General features: G+C 49.4%; 1 protein-coding gene and 1 pseudogene across 3 annotated transcripts in view; one reads left to right on the top strand and one right to left on the bottom strand.

Annotated features, from left to right (window-relative positions):
• LOC132085611 (class I histocompatibility antigen, F10 alpha chain-like) overlaps positions 1-15,911 on the top strand; it is a 777,359-nt gene that overhangs the window by 741,123 nt on the left and 20,325 nt on the right. The window lies entirely within an intron of this gene.
• LOC132085554 (uncharacterized) overlaps positions 1-15,911 on the bottom strand; it is a 560,373-nt pseudogene that overhangs the window by 383,452 nt on the left and 161,010 nt on the right.

Below are 15,911 nucleotides of genomic sequence, written 5' to 3' on the forward strand. Positions count from 1 at the left end.
AGGGGTCTTTGAGTTGGAAGAATGATGAGTGAGGGAAGGGAACGGTGGGGATGGAACAGAAAAAGAGCGGTTCCATGGGGATCCCATTGTGTCCCCATCATTCGATTCCTGGAGTGATTCCCTAGGGCTCTGGGGGGGAATGGATCCGCACTGGGTGGGTCCCCAAGCCCCCTGCCCATCCCTGGGGGGTTCATGGGGGGTTCCCTCCACCCAAATGCTGGTGGTGCTGCAGCCATGCGGGAGATGTGGGATCTGGAGTGGATCTGGAAGGGGGCGCAATAGGAAGAGGAGGGAGAGGAGGAGGAGGATGGGGAAAAGGAGGAGCAGGAACAGGAGGAGCCCCAGCAGAACCACGCTTTTCCCGCCTGCCTGCTGAGTCTGCAGCTCCCCTGGCCCTGGCAGCATCGATCCCCCAGATCCCACAGGTGAGCGGGGAGGGGGAACTCACCCCAAATCCACTGGGGGGGCCTCTGGGACGATTTGTTTGCGGGGTAGGGGATGTTTGGATCTTGCAGGTCCCCAAGGGTGAGACGCAGATGCCGCTTTGGAGACTTGTGGAGGGTTCCAGTGGCAAACTGTCTGTACTGGCTGGGGAGGTGGTACCAGTTTCGGGGGGGGAGACATTGGCATCAGAGTGGGGAGAGCAGCAAAGGCCAATCCCAGAGCTGAGGGATCCCGGCAGCCTGGAGGGGTGGGGGAAGCTGGAGATGAGCAGGGTCTGGGCCCATCCAACTGTGAACAGGGCAGTTACTTCTGGAGATGGACTTGGGACAGCAGGACCAAGGGCTCACCCACTGTTTTTTCCCCAGGCCAGGATTTGTCAATCCCAAACTTTGTCTGGATGAAGCTGGAGGAGGCTGCAAGGAAAAGGAAAATGGCCTGGGACACAGAGGCAGGAGAGGAGGAAGTCACTGCCCCTTTGCCCCTCTCCTCTGCTCCATGTCTCAGCCCAGCATTGCCCCTGGCTGCAGGACAATCCCACTGCTGATGTTATAAACAAAAATCCGCCAATTTTTTTTTTTGTGAGAAAAAGGTTACAAAAACTAGTCAGATCACTCTTGCTGCTGAAGCGCTACCTGTTTGTTATGATAATTACAAGTCGTTGTCGTTAATGGTTCTTTTTTGGATCAGTAAAGGCCCTGGCCAAGACTAAGTTAATGGCTCTTCTCCGGAGACAGTGAAGGGCAGGGACCTCCCGAGACAGTGAGGAGAAAGGACTAAACGTGGGAGAGAGAACACGCTAAATAACTTCAGGACCAGCATGCCATGAGAAGCTACTACTCCAAACTTACTGAAAAGACCCCCAAAACAACGAGCCAATATAGAGTTGAGAAATTGGAGTGATGTCCGAACGTGAGGAGCAGAGTGCTGGACCTGCGGGGACGCTGGGGGCCTTTGTTGCCCCTCACCCTGGGTGTGGGGATCCTCTCGGACCGGGTCCCGAAGGGAGCGAAGCTGGGAAAGTCAACATCTGGGTCACGCCCAAAAAAAGCTCCAACGAGGACTGGACCGCCGGCTCTGTCCCTGGTGGACAAAGCTGCAAATATCCTCCTGCGAGTCACCTTGGGAGAGACAACGGAGACTGCAGACCTGTCGAGCTTCCCAATCCTGAGCTAATCACTTTTAATACAGGCATTAAAAGGAGAAAAAGTCTCCTGCACTGTTTATTTTAGCTGACACTGTCCAGCCAGGGATGAATTGGTGGGATCCCTTCCCTCTAGCACAGAGGCAAATCCCATCCTCTCCTTGTCCACAGCTCCTTCCTCTTCTCTTTCTCTCCTTCTTCCTTCCTCATTCCTTCCTCTCCTTTTCTTTCCTTACCCCAGGCACTGAGCTGCAGATGGAGACGAGGGAGGACAAATCCCTGTGGTATTCACATTTCTTTGAATAGAGACATAATTCTCTCTCCCAGGATTTTTCCTGGGAAGCTGTGGAAAGACTGAGAAAGCTCAGAAAGGAAGAAAACAATTCTTATCTCACTTGCTGCACCTGTTGTTTGGCACATGTGGAATGTGTTATTGAGATTGTTTACTGAGAGTGATTTGTTAATTGGACTGTGGTGATGGTTGTTAGGACTGATTGACCAATTAGGTCAAAGCTGGGTCGTGACTGTCTGGAAAGGGTCAGAGGTTTTTCTTTAGTATGTAATTTTGTATAGATTTAGTATAGCAGTAGTGTAATGTAGTATAATATAGTATAGAATAAAGCATCTGTTCAGCCTTTAAAATCATGGAGTAAGAGCACATATTTCCTTGGATGGGTGAGACAAAGTAGAAATTTAACAGGATAGAAATGCATTTTTGGATTTAGGTGAAAAGTGCTGTTCTGAGCCTGTAACTTGTTTATCTGTGCTTAAGACTCCCTGTTCTCACAAGAGAGGAAAAAAATCAAAGAAAAAATCTTGTGCTCACAGAATGGCCTCGACCAAGAGAAGGAATTCAAACTCTCAAGATAAACGGAGGCCCCTTTGTCAGGGCCAAAGGCTGAGGCTGACCAGAGAGCTCTCTGCGCAAAAGGCAAGGACTGATAAAAACTAATTGCAGCTTGTAATGTGAAATCTGTAAAATGAATATGAATGAGACTATATGCATATGTATAAGCAAGGGGGAATTCTCAGGGGTGCACGTGTCCTTTAGGGGGAACAACGATTCCCACATCCGTCCAGTGCTAAACATACTGGCTTTACAACTTTTTACAAAGTTGTGCAGTTTCTCTTTTTTTTCCACTAATCATTTTGGCGAGCCAGCCGGGCGATTGACTGCCCTCACAGGGGCGGAAGGGAGGACGGACTCCTGGGCGCTCCCTGGGATTTTCCTGGAGGAGCTCTGCTCTATCTCGGCTTGCCTCCTGCAGATACAGACAATGACCTGCTGCTGTGCAGATACACGGTATGTCTGTCAAAGGGCCCGGGGGAGATAGGGCTGCTGATAAGTCACTGAGAGACGTCTGAGTGCACAGCCTCATCCCTGTGCTTGCAGGCAGCCATCGACCAAGAGCACGGTCAGTGGCAGAGGTTCCCGGTTGATAGCGCGACTGGGAACGGGTTCATTGTTCAATGGAGTGGCCGCTAGCGACTCTGGGGTGAGCCGAGTGAACCCGAACTTTGTGTGCTTGTGGTGTCCAGACATTGTATGGCTAATGCATTGTGTGGTGAATGTTGGCGTGTTTGTAATCATGTGAGTGCGTGGTGTATCAAACAGACCGAGTGAGTGAGTGAGTGAGTGTTCCCACAGCGTGCGGGGGCAGTTCTACCCATGTCTGAAGCAGCCAGGTGAGGCTCGGAGCGCCGGCTGGGGCAGTCTGTGAGGGCAGGAACACCCCGTGGAGTAGTGGAACAAGTGGAGAAACGTGGGTGAGGACATTTAGTCATTTATTGTGTTTAAAGGTGGTGATGTGTGATTTGTGTAGATTGTGCGCATTTTAACCGTGGCTAGATGAACTCAGGGGATTCTTCTGCCCCCGCAGTTTGGACTTGGTCCCTGGAATTTTACTGTGTGCTGTTATTTTGATTGTGTCCAGAGTGTGTGAGGACCAGAAGAGGCTGGATAAGCTGATGTGGGTAGATGATGAAGTGTTGTATGTTGGGTTGTGTCAAGGAAAGTGGGCACTCTTAAGAGATACCCCTTTCCCAGTGAGTTTGTGTGGTTCCTCCCCCACATTGTGGTAATTTGATTCTTGGTATTGTAGGCTTGTGTTTGTGGAGATTTTAGGATTTTGTTTGCAACAAGTGTAGCATTTTATGTGGAAAAACTGCAGTATGGTGATTTATGTTTAACTGTGATAAAACAAATTAAAGGAATTCCAGGAATTCCCTTCCCACAGCAACCTAAGCCCTGACTCTCGTGAATTTGAGATGCAGGGTGTATGTGTGTCTGTGTCTGTGTTTGTGTTTGTGGGCATATCAGAGTTTTTGCTGTAACAGGCACAGCTTTTTGCAAGGCAGCAAAGTGAGTGTCAGTAGAAACAATGCTTGAATTAGGTTGTGTGGGAAGAGAACTGGGAAAGAATGAGATTTTGTAAAGCAGAGTTTAGGTGGAAGAGACCAAGACAGGCACTTTATAATTTATGTTATTCTAAGGAAACCAAGGCTACTCAGAGAGCTCTAAAGAATTTAGTGGCAACTGGTCATGAGAAGCAAGGAAGAACAAAGATGTTGAATTGTTAGGAAAGAGAGTTTCATGTAATTTAAGAAACCCAGCAGAAATAATTAAAGCTGAGTGCGTTCAGCTTATTTTATACCCCAAGACTTTGAATTAAGGCAAAAGACTGGGATGGGGTAGAAAGATGGGAGCTAAGAAAATAGAATTTTTAGTAGACACGGGGGCAGCAAACTCAGTGTTAAATAAAGCCTCGATGCCTGTAACAGATGTTATGGTAAGGGGGCAACTGGCCAATCTGAAAAATCATATTTTGCAATCCATCAAAATAGTCATAGTTTTTTGTATATGCCCAACTCTCCAAAGGACCTGTTGAGTAGGGACTTGTTGAAGCAGCTGGAAGCAAAGATCACATTTAAAGATGGAGAGATTATTTTAGAGGTAAAGGATCAAGAATATGGAGATATATTGAGCTTAATTTTAACAATTAGTGAAACTGAAATTGAAAATAAGGATGAAATTAACAAGAAAAGAATGGATCCAATGTTTCCTGGGGTATGGGCCTCTAACATGGCAGGGAGGGCAGAGAATGCACCTTCTGTACAAGTTAAGGAAAACAACGGGCTAGGGTCAGGCAGTACAACTTGTGGCAAACCCATACACCCTACTAACATGTTTGGCACCTGAGCTACACTTGTTTACTGTTTTAGATCTGAAAGAGGCCTTCTTTTGCCTCCCTATTCATAAAGCCAACCAGAAAATTTTTGCATTCAAATGAGAAAACCCTAAAAGCAGGTGCAAAACCCAGCTCACATAGATTGTGAAGGCCTCAAGACCTTCAAGGTTTCAAAATTCCCCTGCTCTGTTTGGAGAACAACTTACAAAAGACCTAGAGCCCCAGGAAGCTCCACAAGAAGAAGGAAGGCTATTACAGTACATGGATAATCTCTTGATATCCACTCAGACAAGGGAAGCATGTGTGGCCTGGACCGTGAGGCTTTTGAATTTCCTAGGGCTCCAAGGACACAGAGTATCAAAGAAAAAAAAAAAGAAAAAGGCAGAGGCAGTGAAACAGAAAATAATCTACCTGGGGTATGAGGTCAGTGCTGGGCAAAGGACTCTGTAGTCACTAACCTTGTGAACCCAGCTTCTTTTCTCAGTGGGATCAAGGAGAAGCAGCACACCACGATTGCCTGGAGACCATTGAAGCTACTTACTCCAGATGCCCGGACTTGAAGGACACTCCTTTGGATGGTGCAGAGACCTGGTTCACTGATGGGAGTAACCACATTGCCAGTGGAAAGCGACCTGCTGGATATGCAGTCACTACCTGCAGAGAGGTAATAGAATCTGGACCCCTACCAACAGGCACCTCTGCACAGAAGACCAAAATAATTGCACTGATTCTCTTTCCTTTTGGCTTAGAAATGGCAGGAGGAAAGAGAATAAAATCTATACAGAGCCATGGTATGCATTTGGAGTTGTGCATGCACATGGAGCCACCTGGAGAGAGAGGTGACTGCTGACCTCACAAGGAAAGAACATCAAACATGCACAAGAGATGATTGGGATAATCGGGCTGCTGGAAGCAGTTCAGCTGCCTGAAAAGGCAGCAATTATGCATATTAGGGCACACCAGAGAGTGAACTCAGAATTGGAAGAAGGAAATGAGCTGGCGGATAGAGAGGCAAAGGAAGCAGCAAAAGGTGAGGTAACTATTGAAGGAGCTCTGATTTTAGATGGGCAAATTTCCCTTGAAGGTAAGCCAGAATACAATGAGAAAGATAGAAAACTAATCAAAGATCAAAAAGGGACATACAACCAAGAAGGGTGGGCTACCATTGAAGGGAAGCTGGTAATCCCTTCCCATTTCATGTAGTCACTAGTAAGGGAGGAGCACCAGAAAACACACTGGGGAATAGATGCCCTGAACACCTACTTGATTGAAAGAATCGTTGCCTGGAATTTATATGCCACTATTACTCAAGAGGCAGTGTGATCTCTGCCTCCAGACTAACCCCAAGAATACCCACAGACCAAAACTTGGTCAGACTGGGAGGGGCCATGGGCCTGGACAGCAGTGGCAAATTGACTTATCCATCAGAAGGCAGAAGCCGTTGTCCCTTCCTGCAATGATTTTTGCTCAGAAGTGATTATCTGCAGCACAAAACAACCATCCACTGTTGACTTTCACAGGACAATGACATTCTTACAGAGATACTGTCAAGTTGCCTTGTGTGCTTCTGGCTGCTTTTCTTGCTTTCTGGAAAAAAACATCAGCCCAGCGTCTGATCCCAATGCTGCGGGTGCTGCGCGTCTGGCTGTGGCCAGCAGCTCGTGCCCAAACACAAGCGGGTGCCTTCTGGGCAAGGGGATGAACTGGCACGAGCAGACATTTTCCCTGGTGAACCTGGGAGGCCCCTGGGCAAGTGCAGAAGATTGGGATGACCCTGGCATGAGAGAACGTGTGGTGTGTCTCTGATGATGCTGCCAGCACTGCGAAGGAACAGCCAAGACAAGCACTGGAAGCAGACACATCCTGCCAGTTTCTGCTTGTGAGAGTCTGTCCGAATTTTCCCTCATCTGCCTCACAATCGTCATTGGGGGACCACTGAAGACCCCCCTGTCTTGAATCTATGGCTCCAAGGGAGAAAGTCATGTGCCTGAGACCTGAGAGCATTGCTAAGCCATTGTTCTCACAGCTGTTGTTTGCTGTGTGCTACACTGAGCCCAATGAGAAGAAGAAGGGGGCACCGTGCCCTTTTTGCAACAACAGCCTTGGGGAGCTGTCCCACCTCTCGGCCTGGCTGGACTTCTCCTGCGTTTCAGGTGGTCCCCCCACAGAAGACCCTCACCTGTTTTACAACCACTGTGACAGACAGACTGAGATGGAAGGAGCCTCTCCATCAAGGACTGAGACATGGAACCCCCATGTGAAAAGGCCCCTCTGCTCCTTCCAAGGACTGGGACTGAAACCCCCAGCCCGGGGCAGTTGTGTGGGGGAGGCAAGCTGACCAAAGCGAGATGTTTGCCTGCAGGTTGTGACCGCTGGACCAAGAAGACAATGGCTCTCATTTACTGCTGAGAGCATGGACTACCTGTTACTTCTATTCCTTATTGTATCTGTATCCTCCTGCCTCGCAATTTCCAATAGAGTTATCATAATAAAAACCTCTGAGTTAGCGAGAGACTTCGAGATCTCCCCAATGTAACAGCGGATCCTCGACTGGACTGGACCAAAGGACTTCGTCTCTGTGTTTGGTAGCTCTATCCCTCTCTTTCTCTCTCTCTCTCTTTGGTCTCTCTCTCTTCCCCCATCTTTTTCTCTCCCTTAATCCCTCTATCACATTTCGCTGTGGTCATTCAATAAAGGTGCATTTGTTTCGATTATCATTGCAAACCCCCTTGTACTGTGTCGGTTCTTTTTGCACCCTGAGATCAAATCCATGAACCATCACGAAACCCGTCTGTGAGGACGGATCGTGACAACCTTTGGACCCCTCCCCAAATTCCCCTCCAAAGCCCCCCCAGCACCCACCCGCTAAAACCCCCTCGAGATCCCTCCAGACCCTCCCCAAATCCCCCCCAAACCTCCTCAAGACCCCTCCCCAAATTCCCCTCACGACCCCTCCAGGACCCCTCACCTGTCCCTGCGCCTCCTCAGCAGCTCCCGGAACCCCCCGTCCTCTCCCAGCGCCTCCCCCGCTCTCTCCAGCGCCTCCCGCAGGACCCGCCCGAGCCCGGGGCGGCTCCCGGGGGTCCCTGAGAGGGTCCCGGGGGGCGGGGGGGGGAGGGGGCGCCCGCTCCATACCCGGCCCCGGGGTGAGGGGGTGCTGCTTCAGGGTCGGCTCTGATTGGCTGGAGCGGCGCAGGGAGGGTGGGAGTTGCTGACGGGAGACGCCCGGTGATTGGTTGGTTTCGTGGAGGGCACGGTGATTGACATGGGGGGCGGGAGCAGTGCGCGGTGATTGGCTGCATAGGGGCAAAGAAGGCGGGAGTTGCCGAGGGGAGACGCGCGGTGATTGTTTGGTTCAGCTCAAGAGAGGAGGGAGTAGCTGAGGGGTGGCACGCGGTGATTGGTTGGTTGGCCGCGTGAGAGGGCGGGCGGTGGGGAGGCATGCGGCGATTGGCTGGATCGGGCGCACAGGGAGGCCGGTGTTCCTGAGGGGAGACCCGCGGTGATTGGATGGTTTGGGGCGGGGCGCGCTGTTATTGGCTGGGAAAAGTCCGTTTTAAGGGACGTTCCCGGTTCTTTGGAGAAAAACTCTCAGATTTTTAAGGAAAAATTTCCAATTTTTGAAGGAGAAACATTCCCGGATTTTTTGACCCCACATGACCCCAAATAACGTAAATAACACCCAAATACTCGAAATAAACCCCAAAGAACCCCCAAAAAATCCCAAATACCTGAAAATGCCCCAAATAACCCCAAACAAATCCTAGTAACCCCCCCCAAAAAAAACCAAAGAAAACCAAATTAAACCCAAAACCCCCCAAATGATATCAAGTACACCGAAAAAAATCCCCTATACACCAACATAACTCCCAAGAACTCCAAATAATTCAAAATAAGCCCAAATAAACCCAAACAAACCCAAATACTTCCAAATAAACACAAATAATTCCAAATAACACCAAATAAACAGAAATAAACCAAGTAAAACCCAAGATAAATCCCAAATAGTCCATAAACAACCCCAAACAAACCCTAAATAAACACAAATAAACCCCAAGAAACCCCAGTTCCTCCTGTCCCCACCCCAAAACAGATCCCGACCAATCAGAAAGCGCGGCACTGATGACGATCCACTTGCTGCGCACAAACTCAGAGCACTGGCCCCGCTCAGCGATTTTCAGCCAATCAGCGCCCGGCCCGACTCTGACTCATCACTTGCCAGCCACAGACCAAGGCCTCTCACTGCGGTAAATACTCAAAGACCGCGCGGGGTAATTTCCAGCCAATCAGAGCGTGTCTCGCTGATGACTCATCAGTTGCCAGGAGCGGAATTTGGTGGGGGGGGAAGGTGACCCTGGGGATGGGCTGGGGACCCCAAATTAATCCAAAATGGGGTCGGGACCCCAAAACGGAACAGGAGGGGCCTGGAGTACCCAAAACCAAACACAGAGGAGGGGATTGGGGGAACGATCAGAAAGGAGTGAGCGGGGAAAAGAGAGTTGGGACCCCAAAATTGAACTGGGAGGGGAATGGGACCCCCAAATTGAGGTTGGAGGGGAATGGGACCCCCAAATAAGGTTTGGAGGGGTATGGGATCCCAAAACTGAGCTGGGACGGAAATGGGACACCCCAAATTTACCTCGGAGGGGGAGATGGGACCCCCAAACCGGATGAAGCCAATTTCGTTCCTGAAATATGTAAAGTAGTTTATAGATACGTAAAAAGTCGATAAACAGGAAACGGGCTGATGTAAGGGGAGAGAGGACCTTCGAGCAAAGGTTGTTATGGCCACCAAGACCCCCCAGTTATTTTCGGGGACACCCCTTAATTAATCTGGTTTTAATTACATCAGCCTGTTGCATATTCATAGACCCTTATGCATATCCATAAACTAATCTACATATTTCAGGAACTATTTTACATGGCCCAGCCTTGGGGGTGTCTCCCCATTTCAGGAGCCTCCACTGAAATGGAAAATGAAAACCCCCTCTCTTTGATGATGATGATGATTATGATTATTATTATATTATTAATTTTGAAATTAAGGGGTTCTCAGGCAAAGATGCAGGAGAAGAAATAACAGTTCTTTATTACAAAAAACTAAAAATACAAATGCAGTAGTACAAACAAAAAAAAACCAGTGACACAGTCAGAATCCTCTAGGAATCCATTGAAAAAGGTTGATCCTCTGGGAATCCAGTGGGCAAATATTTATCCTCAGGGAATCCAGCGGCAAAAGGTGGACAATCTGGGAATCCAGTGGGAAAAGAGCTGATCCTTTGGGAATCCATTTCTTATGCCCCAAAGACAGGGCAAAGGCAGAGCCGTGGAGTTTTTATATGGTACCCTAAGGGTGGAAATGGGGTTGGGGTCAGGAGAGGAGTTCTTAGCAACACAAGAAGGGTGGGATCAAATTCCTGCCTCTTAGCAACAGCAGCACTCCACACAGAACCTGTCCCCAAAACCTAAATTCCCTCTAAAACAACTGAGAAATTATGCAATGTCAGATATATTCGATCAATTTCCTTCATTTAACCCAGTTTTGGGTGTTTTTAAAGGATGAAGGTGAAGCAGAGGAAAATTAAGGCCAAACCAAAAGGCGAAGGAGCCAGGTGTGCTCCCAACATGGATCACGGGAAATGTGAGTGACCAGGGCTGTGCCCAAAGTGCCTCCTCCAGTGGGGGATGGAGCTGGAGCAGCGCACGAAGCTCTGCCCGCACTCGGGGCACTCGCAGGGCTTCCCTTAGTGGTGCCTCCGCTGGTGTTGGGTCAAGCCAGAGCTCCTGGAGAAGCTCTTCCCACACTGGGGACACTCGTAGGGCCTCTCCCCTGTGTGGATGCGCCGGTGGGTGACGAGGGTGGAGTTGCGCTTGAATCCCTTCCCACAGTCGGGGCATTGGAAGGGCCTCTCCTCTGTGTGAATCCAATAGTGCCGGAGGAGACAGGAGCTGTTCTGAAACCTCTTCCTGCATTTATCACACTCGTAGGGCCTCTCCCCTGTGTGGATGCGCCGGTGGGTGACGAGGGTGGAGTTGCGCTTGAATCCCTTCCCGCAGTCGGGGCATTGGAAGGGCCTCTCCTCTCTGTGAATCCGATAGTGCTGGAGGAGATGGGAGCTGGTCGTAAACCTCTTCCCACACTTGGAACACTCGTAGGGCCTCTCCCCAGTGTGGGTCCTCTGGTGCTGGATCAGGCTGGAGCTCTGGCTGAAGCACATCCCACACTCAGAACACTTGTACGGCCTTTCTCCAGTGTGGATCCTCTGGTGCTTCATCAGGTGGGACCTCTCTCTGAAGCTCTTCCCACACTCCCCACACTCGTAGGGCTTCTCCCCAGTGTGGATCCTCTGGTGCTGGATCAGGTGGGAGCTCTGGCTGAAGCTCTTCCCACACTCCCCACACTCGTAGGGCCGTTCCCCAGTGTGGATCCTCTGGTGCACAATTAGGTTGGAGATCCACCTGAAGCTCTTCCCACACTCCACGCACGTGTGGGGCTTCTCCCCATCATGGAGCTGCTCATGGAGCACCAGCTCCAAGCTCTGGCTCCATCTCCAGCCGCCTTCCCGGCCCAGGCCGGCTCTTTCCCCCTCAGATCCCCGCCAGCTGCGTTTGCAGCCCCTCCTCATGTGGCATCTCCGGGGCTTTTCCTCCCCGTTGGCTTCCTGCGCCGTGGAGCCGCTCAAAACGGCCTCTTCCTCCAGGTTCTGCCGCGGGCATTTGTCCTCCCTGCTCTCCATGCTCAGCTCCTGTTCTGGGGGAGGAAGGACAAGGACAGGATGGAATTTGCCTCCGTGCCACAGGCAAGGGCAAGGAGATCCCCCCAGGCCTGAGCTGCAGCCGGGGCCGTGCTGGGCTGGGAGATGGAGCAGCACAGAGGGGAAAGGGGCACTGACTTCCTCCTCACCTGCCTCAGTGTCCCGGGGCATCTTCCTCTTCTTCGCAGCGTCCCAGGCCTTGGCAATGGGAAATCCTGGTTTGGGGAAAACAAGGGATGAGCGCATTTGTAGGAGCACTGGGGGGTAGGACGGTCGGGACAGACGGAGACGAGAGATCTCTGCAGCCAGGACGTGGAACTTGCGGTTTATTGCAAAGGGCCTGGGTGCAGGGCCCTGGTTGGAGCTGCCAGGCACAGCTCGGAGCAGGCCTGAGAGAAGAGAGGGGTAGAGAGGATGAGAGGGTAAGAGAGTAAGAGGAGAAGAGCGTAAGAGAGGAAGGGTCCCGTTACAATACAATCAATTTTCTTCTGTGTTAAATATTATATTTCTCACTAACAAATCCAGTACAAGATACAAATCCTACAGCATTTACATACAGCCTGTAAAAATCATTACATCACCATACTGCGTTACATTTTAAACCCTAAAATCTCCTCTTTGGACTCCCTTTGCCAAGCTGTAGGGTCTGCTATGACCCTTGGATCTGTCTGCCAGCAGAGAGAATTGTTTCATCAAAAGGGGATTACCTTCAGTTGAACCACACCATTGTTTTCCAGTTGTTCACTAACTGAGGTATCTCAGAGCTTGCTTTCATTTCAATCTTCCTTATACTTTTTATGTTCACAAAATCTTTTGCCAGACAATCATATTTATAAGGCTTTCCTGTTTCATCTTCCCCAACACACATTGAGTTTGAAGGTCCCTCTGCCCGAGTCCATCTCTACAAGTCACTGGCCACCTGGGCTCCAGAAAAACCTCCCAAACACCAAGTTTCAGCCCTGAAAAAGCCTCCCAGGAGTTCCCCATCCCTGGTCCCTCTCCTCTGGTGTTCGGGGGTTCCCCCCTGTCCCAGCTGTTGGGGGTCACGCTTGGATTGGGGGTCCCCCTTGTGCCCAGTGCCCGCCCTGCCCAGGCTGCTGGCAGTCCCAGCAATCCCAAAGGCTCCCCCCACTTCGCTCTCCCCATTTCGGGATGCCGGGGCTGTTTGGGCTCCGGAGCTCCCTTCTCCCCTCATTCTCTGCTCTGGGCTGTGAATGAGACGAGGGCTGGTTGTCCCAGACCTGCCAAGTGAGTGCTGGAGTCTCCCACGCTGCGTTTCCAACTTTCCTCGAGGGAAGCAGCCAGTAAAGAGACACAGCGAGTGAGAAGAGGAGTGAGAGAATCCCCCGGGGTAACTGGGACTGGGTCCCAGAGAGGGGCTGGACCCCTCGGAGGAAGGGAGCAGAGGAGTTTCCAAGCCCAGTCCACTAGGAAATGGGAAAAAAGGGGCTCCTAAAATTTCTGTTGGTTTGAGAGATAAGAGAGCCCAAGAGCATCCAGAATTAATACCTGCTGGGTTGAGGAATTAACATTCCAAGAGCATCCACGGCTGAGCCAAATTCTGCCGGATTGAGGATATGCTCAAGAACATCTGGGATTGGGCAGCACAGCTGGGTTGAGGGATATCCAAGAGCACGGGGACTGGCAAGAAACACCTAAACTTGTAATAGGTGATGTGAAAGTGTAGTATATGAAAGAGATAATTCACGCTATTAATGTATAAAATATTGTAAAATCCACATTATGTCTTTTGACCACCCTGGCAGGGAACACCATCTTATTCATATACATCTAGTTCCTGGACTTGGTTGAGATAAACATCGGGGTTTTTAATGAAAGAATAGAAGCTTCCAGGGCGATCATCGCTGGCTTCCCCGGGTCACCAGGTCCAGCCAAGAGTGATTAACGCCTCGTCGATTACAGCTACCAAGATGATCTACAGCCCCACCCTGATGCATGTGAATGCTGCCTTCCCCAGAGTCTACTGACAACATCAAACACCTGGATTGAGTCTTTGTCCACCTCTGCACAGGTAAAGACACGGTTATGTATGGGAAGAGACACAAAGAACATTCAGTCATCTCTGCCTCGAGCAGAATAAACTGTAAAAGAACTCGCTGCGTCAGGCAGCATTTGTGAACAGGGGGAGACTCTGACATTTGGAGCTCAGATCCGTGTTCACCCAGCACCGAACCCGGGCTCGACGCTGACCCTTGGCTGTCCTGGTTTTGACGACCAAACTTCAGTCGACCAGACAAATTAATAAATCTTTGCTAAGTTTTCTTATAAGTTTGGCTCTCAATTTGATCATTTATAACAAAAGGTACCCTATTGTTGTCTTGTTGTGTGTGAGAGTGAGTCACACACAAAATCAGCCTCAGCTTCCCGGGTGGGTGGGAAGGGGGGCTGTGGAAAGAAGAGTGTGTGACCCACAAATGAGCCATTGTTCTCCTGGGCGTGTGGGGGCTGTGGCATAAGGTACAGGTGACCTGCAAACGAGCCATTGTCCCCAGGGCGTGTGAGGGGCCCGTGGCTAAAGAGTGTGAGTGACACACAAATCAGCCTCACAGGTGAACGGCACCGGAGGCAGCAGAGTCAGGGCCCTCCCAGGAGGCCCGGAGATACTGAGACCAGAGGCCACCCCAAGGTGAGGGGGGGCCACAGGGACCCGCGATTCTCTGTCAACAGGGATCCACTCTGTGTCCTGAGGGTGGGAAAGAATGTGTGGGAGAGAATGGGAAATAAAAGTGAGTGAATGTAGATGAATGAAAGTGAAGGTAATGTGGATTGTGCATTTTAAGCTTCACTATATCTCCTTGGAGGGAGGTGTATTGTACTGAAAGTAGTGTGAGAAAAAAGTTTTTTATTTTTGTGTGTGTAGTTGAAAGAAAAGTGGTATTTAGGTTGTTAGTGAAAGTGAAAAACAGAGGAAGAAGATGAATAGATAAGATCTTGAAAAATGAGACAGAAAACCAGTAAGTTGGATACAGGAAAAAAAATAGTCCTTTGGGAGTTATGTTAGCTAACAGAGATACAACTCCTTGCAAAAGGAGAAAATACAGGGTATGTAGAAGTTGATGGGGAAAACGTGCAAACTATGGAAAAAGGGAAATTAACCTTAAACTAGTAAGCTCAAACTTGTGAATTATATACTTTAAAAAGAGCACTGTAATATTTAACACAAAATAAAGGAACTATATATACTGATTCAAGGTATGCCTTTAGAGTAGTACATACCTGTAAAAAATTTGGAAAGGAAAAAGATTACTTAATTCAAGAAGAAAAGGATTAGTACATGAGGAACTTATTTTAGAGGTTTTAGAGGCATTACAATTACCTAAAAGAGATAGCTATAGTACAGATTAGGGAACTCCAAAAGGGAAAGACTCCAGAAAGAAGAGGAAATAATTTGGCAGATCACAAATCTAAGGATGCAGCAGAAAATGGAGCTGAGTGAGTTATGTTAATATTAACTCAAAACGAGGAAAACTGGAAATTCCAAAGTTTAGGGAAGCCGAGAAAAAAAAATTAAACAAGACAGGAAGTGAACAAGATAAATCAGGGAAATGGAAACTTCTTGATGGAAGACAATTACTTAATAAAATGTGCTTATTAGAAAAATATTAGAAGACATGCATCAGAAAACCCACTGGGGTACTCAAGCTTTGTGCGATCATTTTTTATGGAATTATGGGTGCATTGGGATTTTTTGATTTAGGATGTATCCTTAATTTGCCAAAGGATAAATAAAAAGGTGATGAGAAAAACAACATTAGGAGGTTCTGAGTTAGCTCGTTGGCCATTTCAAAGTATCCAAGCAGAACTCTGGATTTGTTACATTCTGAGTTTATTTGTAAAAAAAAAAAAACAACATTTAATCTAGAAGAAAGAGAATATGCCATATGTTAGACAGGAGATTTTAGGAGAATAAAAATCTTTAAAGTATCAGAAAGTCCCGAAAAAAAAAAAAAAAAAAAAAAAACAAGAAAAGAAAAAGGGGAAATGAAAGGGAAGGGAACAAGAGGAAAAATCAGAAAAAGAGTGGGATCCTCTGCAGGTCTTGCCCCCTCCGTTCACGGCACAGGCGCCTGTCCCGGGTCCCGGCTCGCTGCCCGCCTCAGCTCCGCCTGCCCCGGTTTCCATCCCAGGTGCGGCCTCACTGCCCAGGGCAGCTCCACCTGCCCCGGCGCTGTCGCTCAATTTGTGTGCCCTGCTCCCACTGCCTGGCCCGCGGCCGCTCTGCCGGCCATGCTGGGGAAGATGGGGGTTGCTCTGTCCTGCCGCCTGCTCCGAGGTCACCGCGCCCACCGCACCCAGGGGGGGTCCCAGCCATCCCATCCCCGGCTGCCCTGCCCGTGCCACCTGCGCTGGGCACCGCCGCTG

This window comes from Ammospiza nelsoni, chromosome 31, assembly GCF_027579445.1.
Source record: "Ammospiza nelsoni isolate bAmmNel1 chromosome 31, bAmmNel1.pri, whole genome shotgun sequence".
Taxonomy (NCBI): Eukaryota; Metazoa; Chordata; class Aves; order Passeriformes; family Passerellidae; genus Ammospiza; species Ammospiza nelsoni.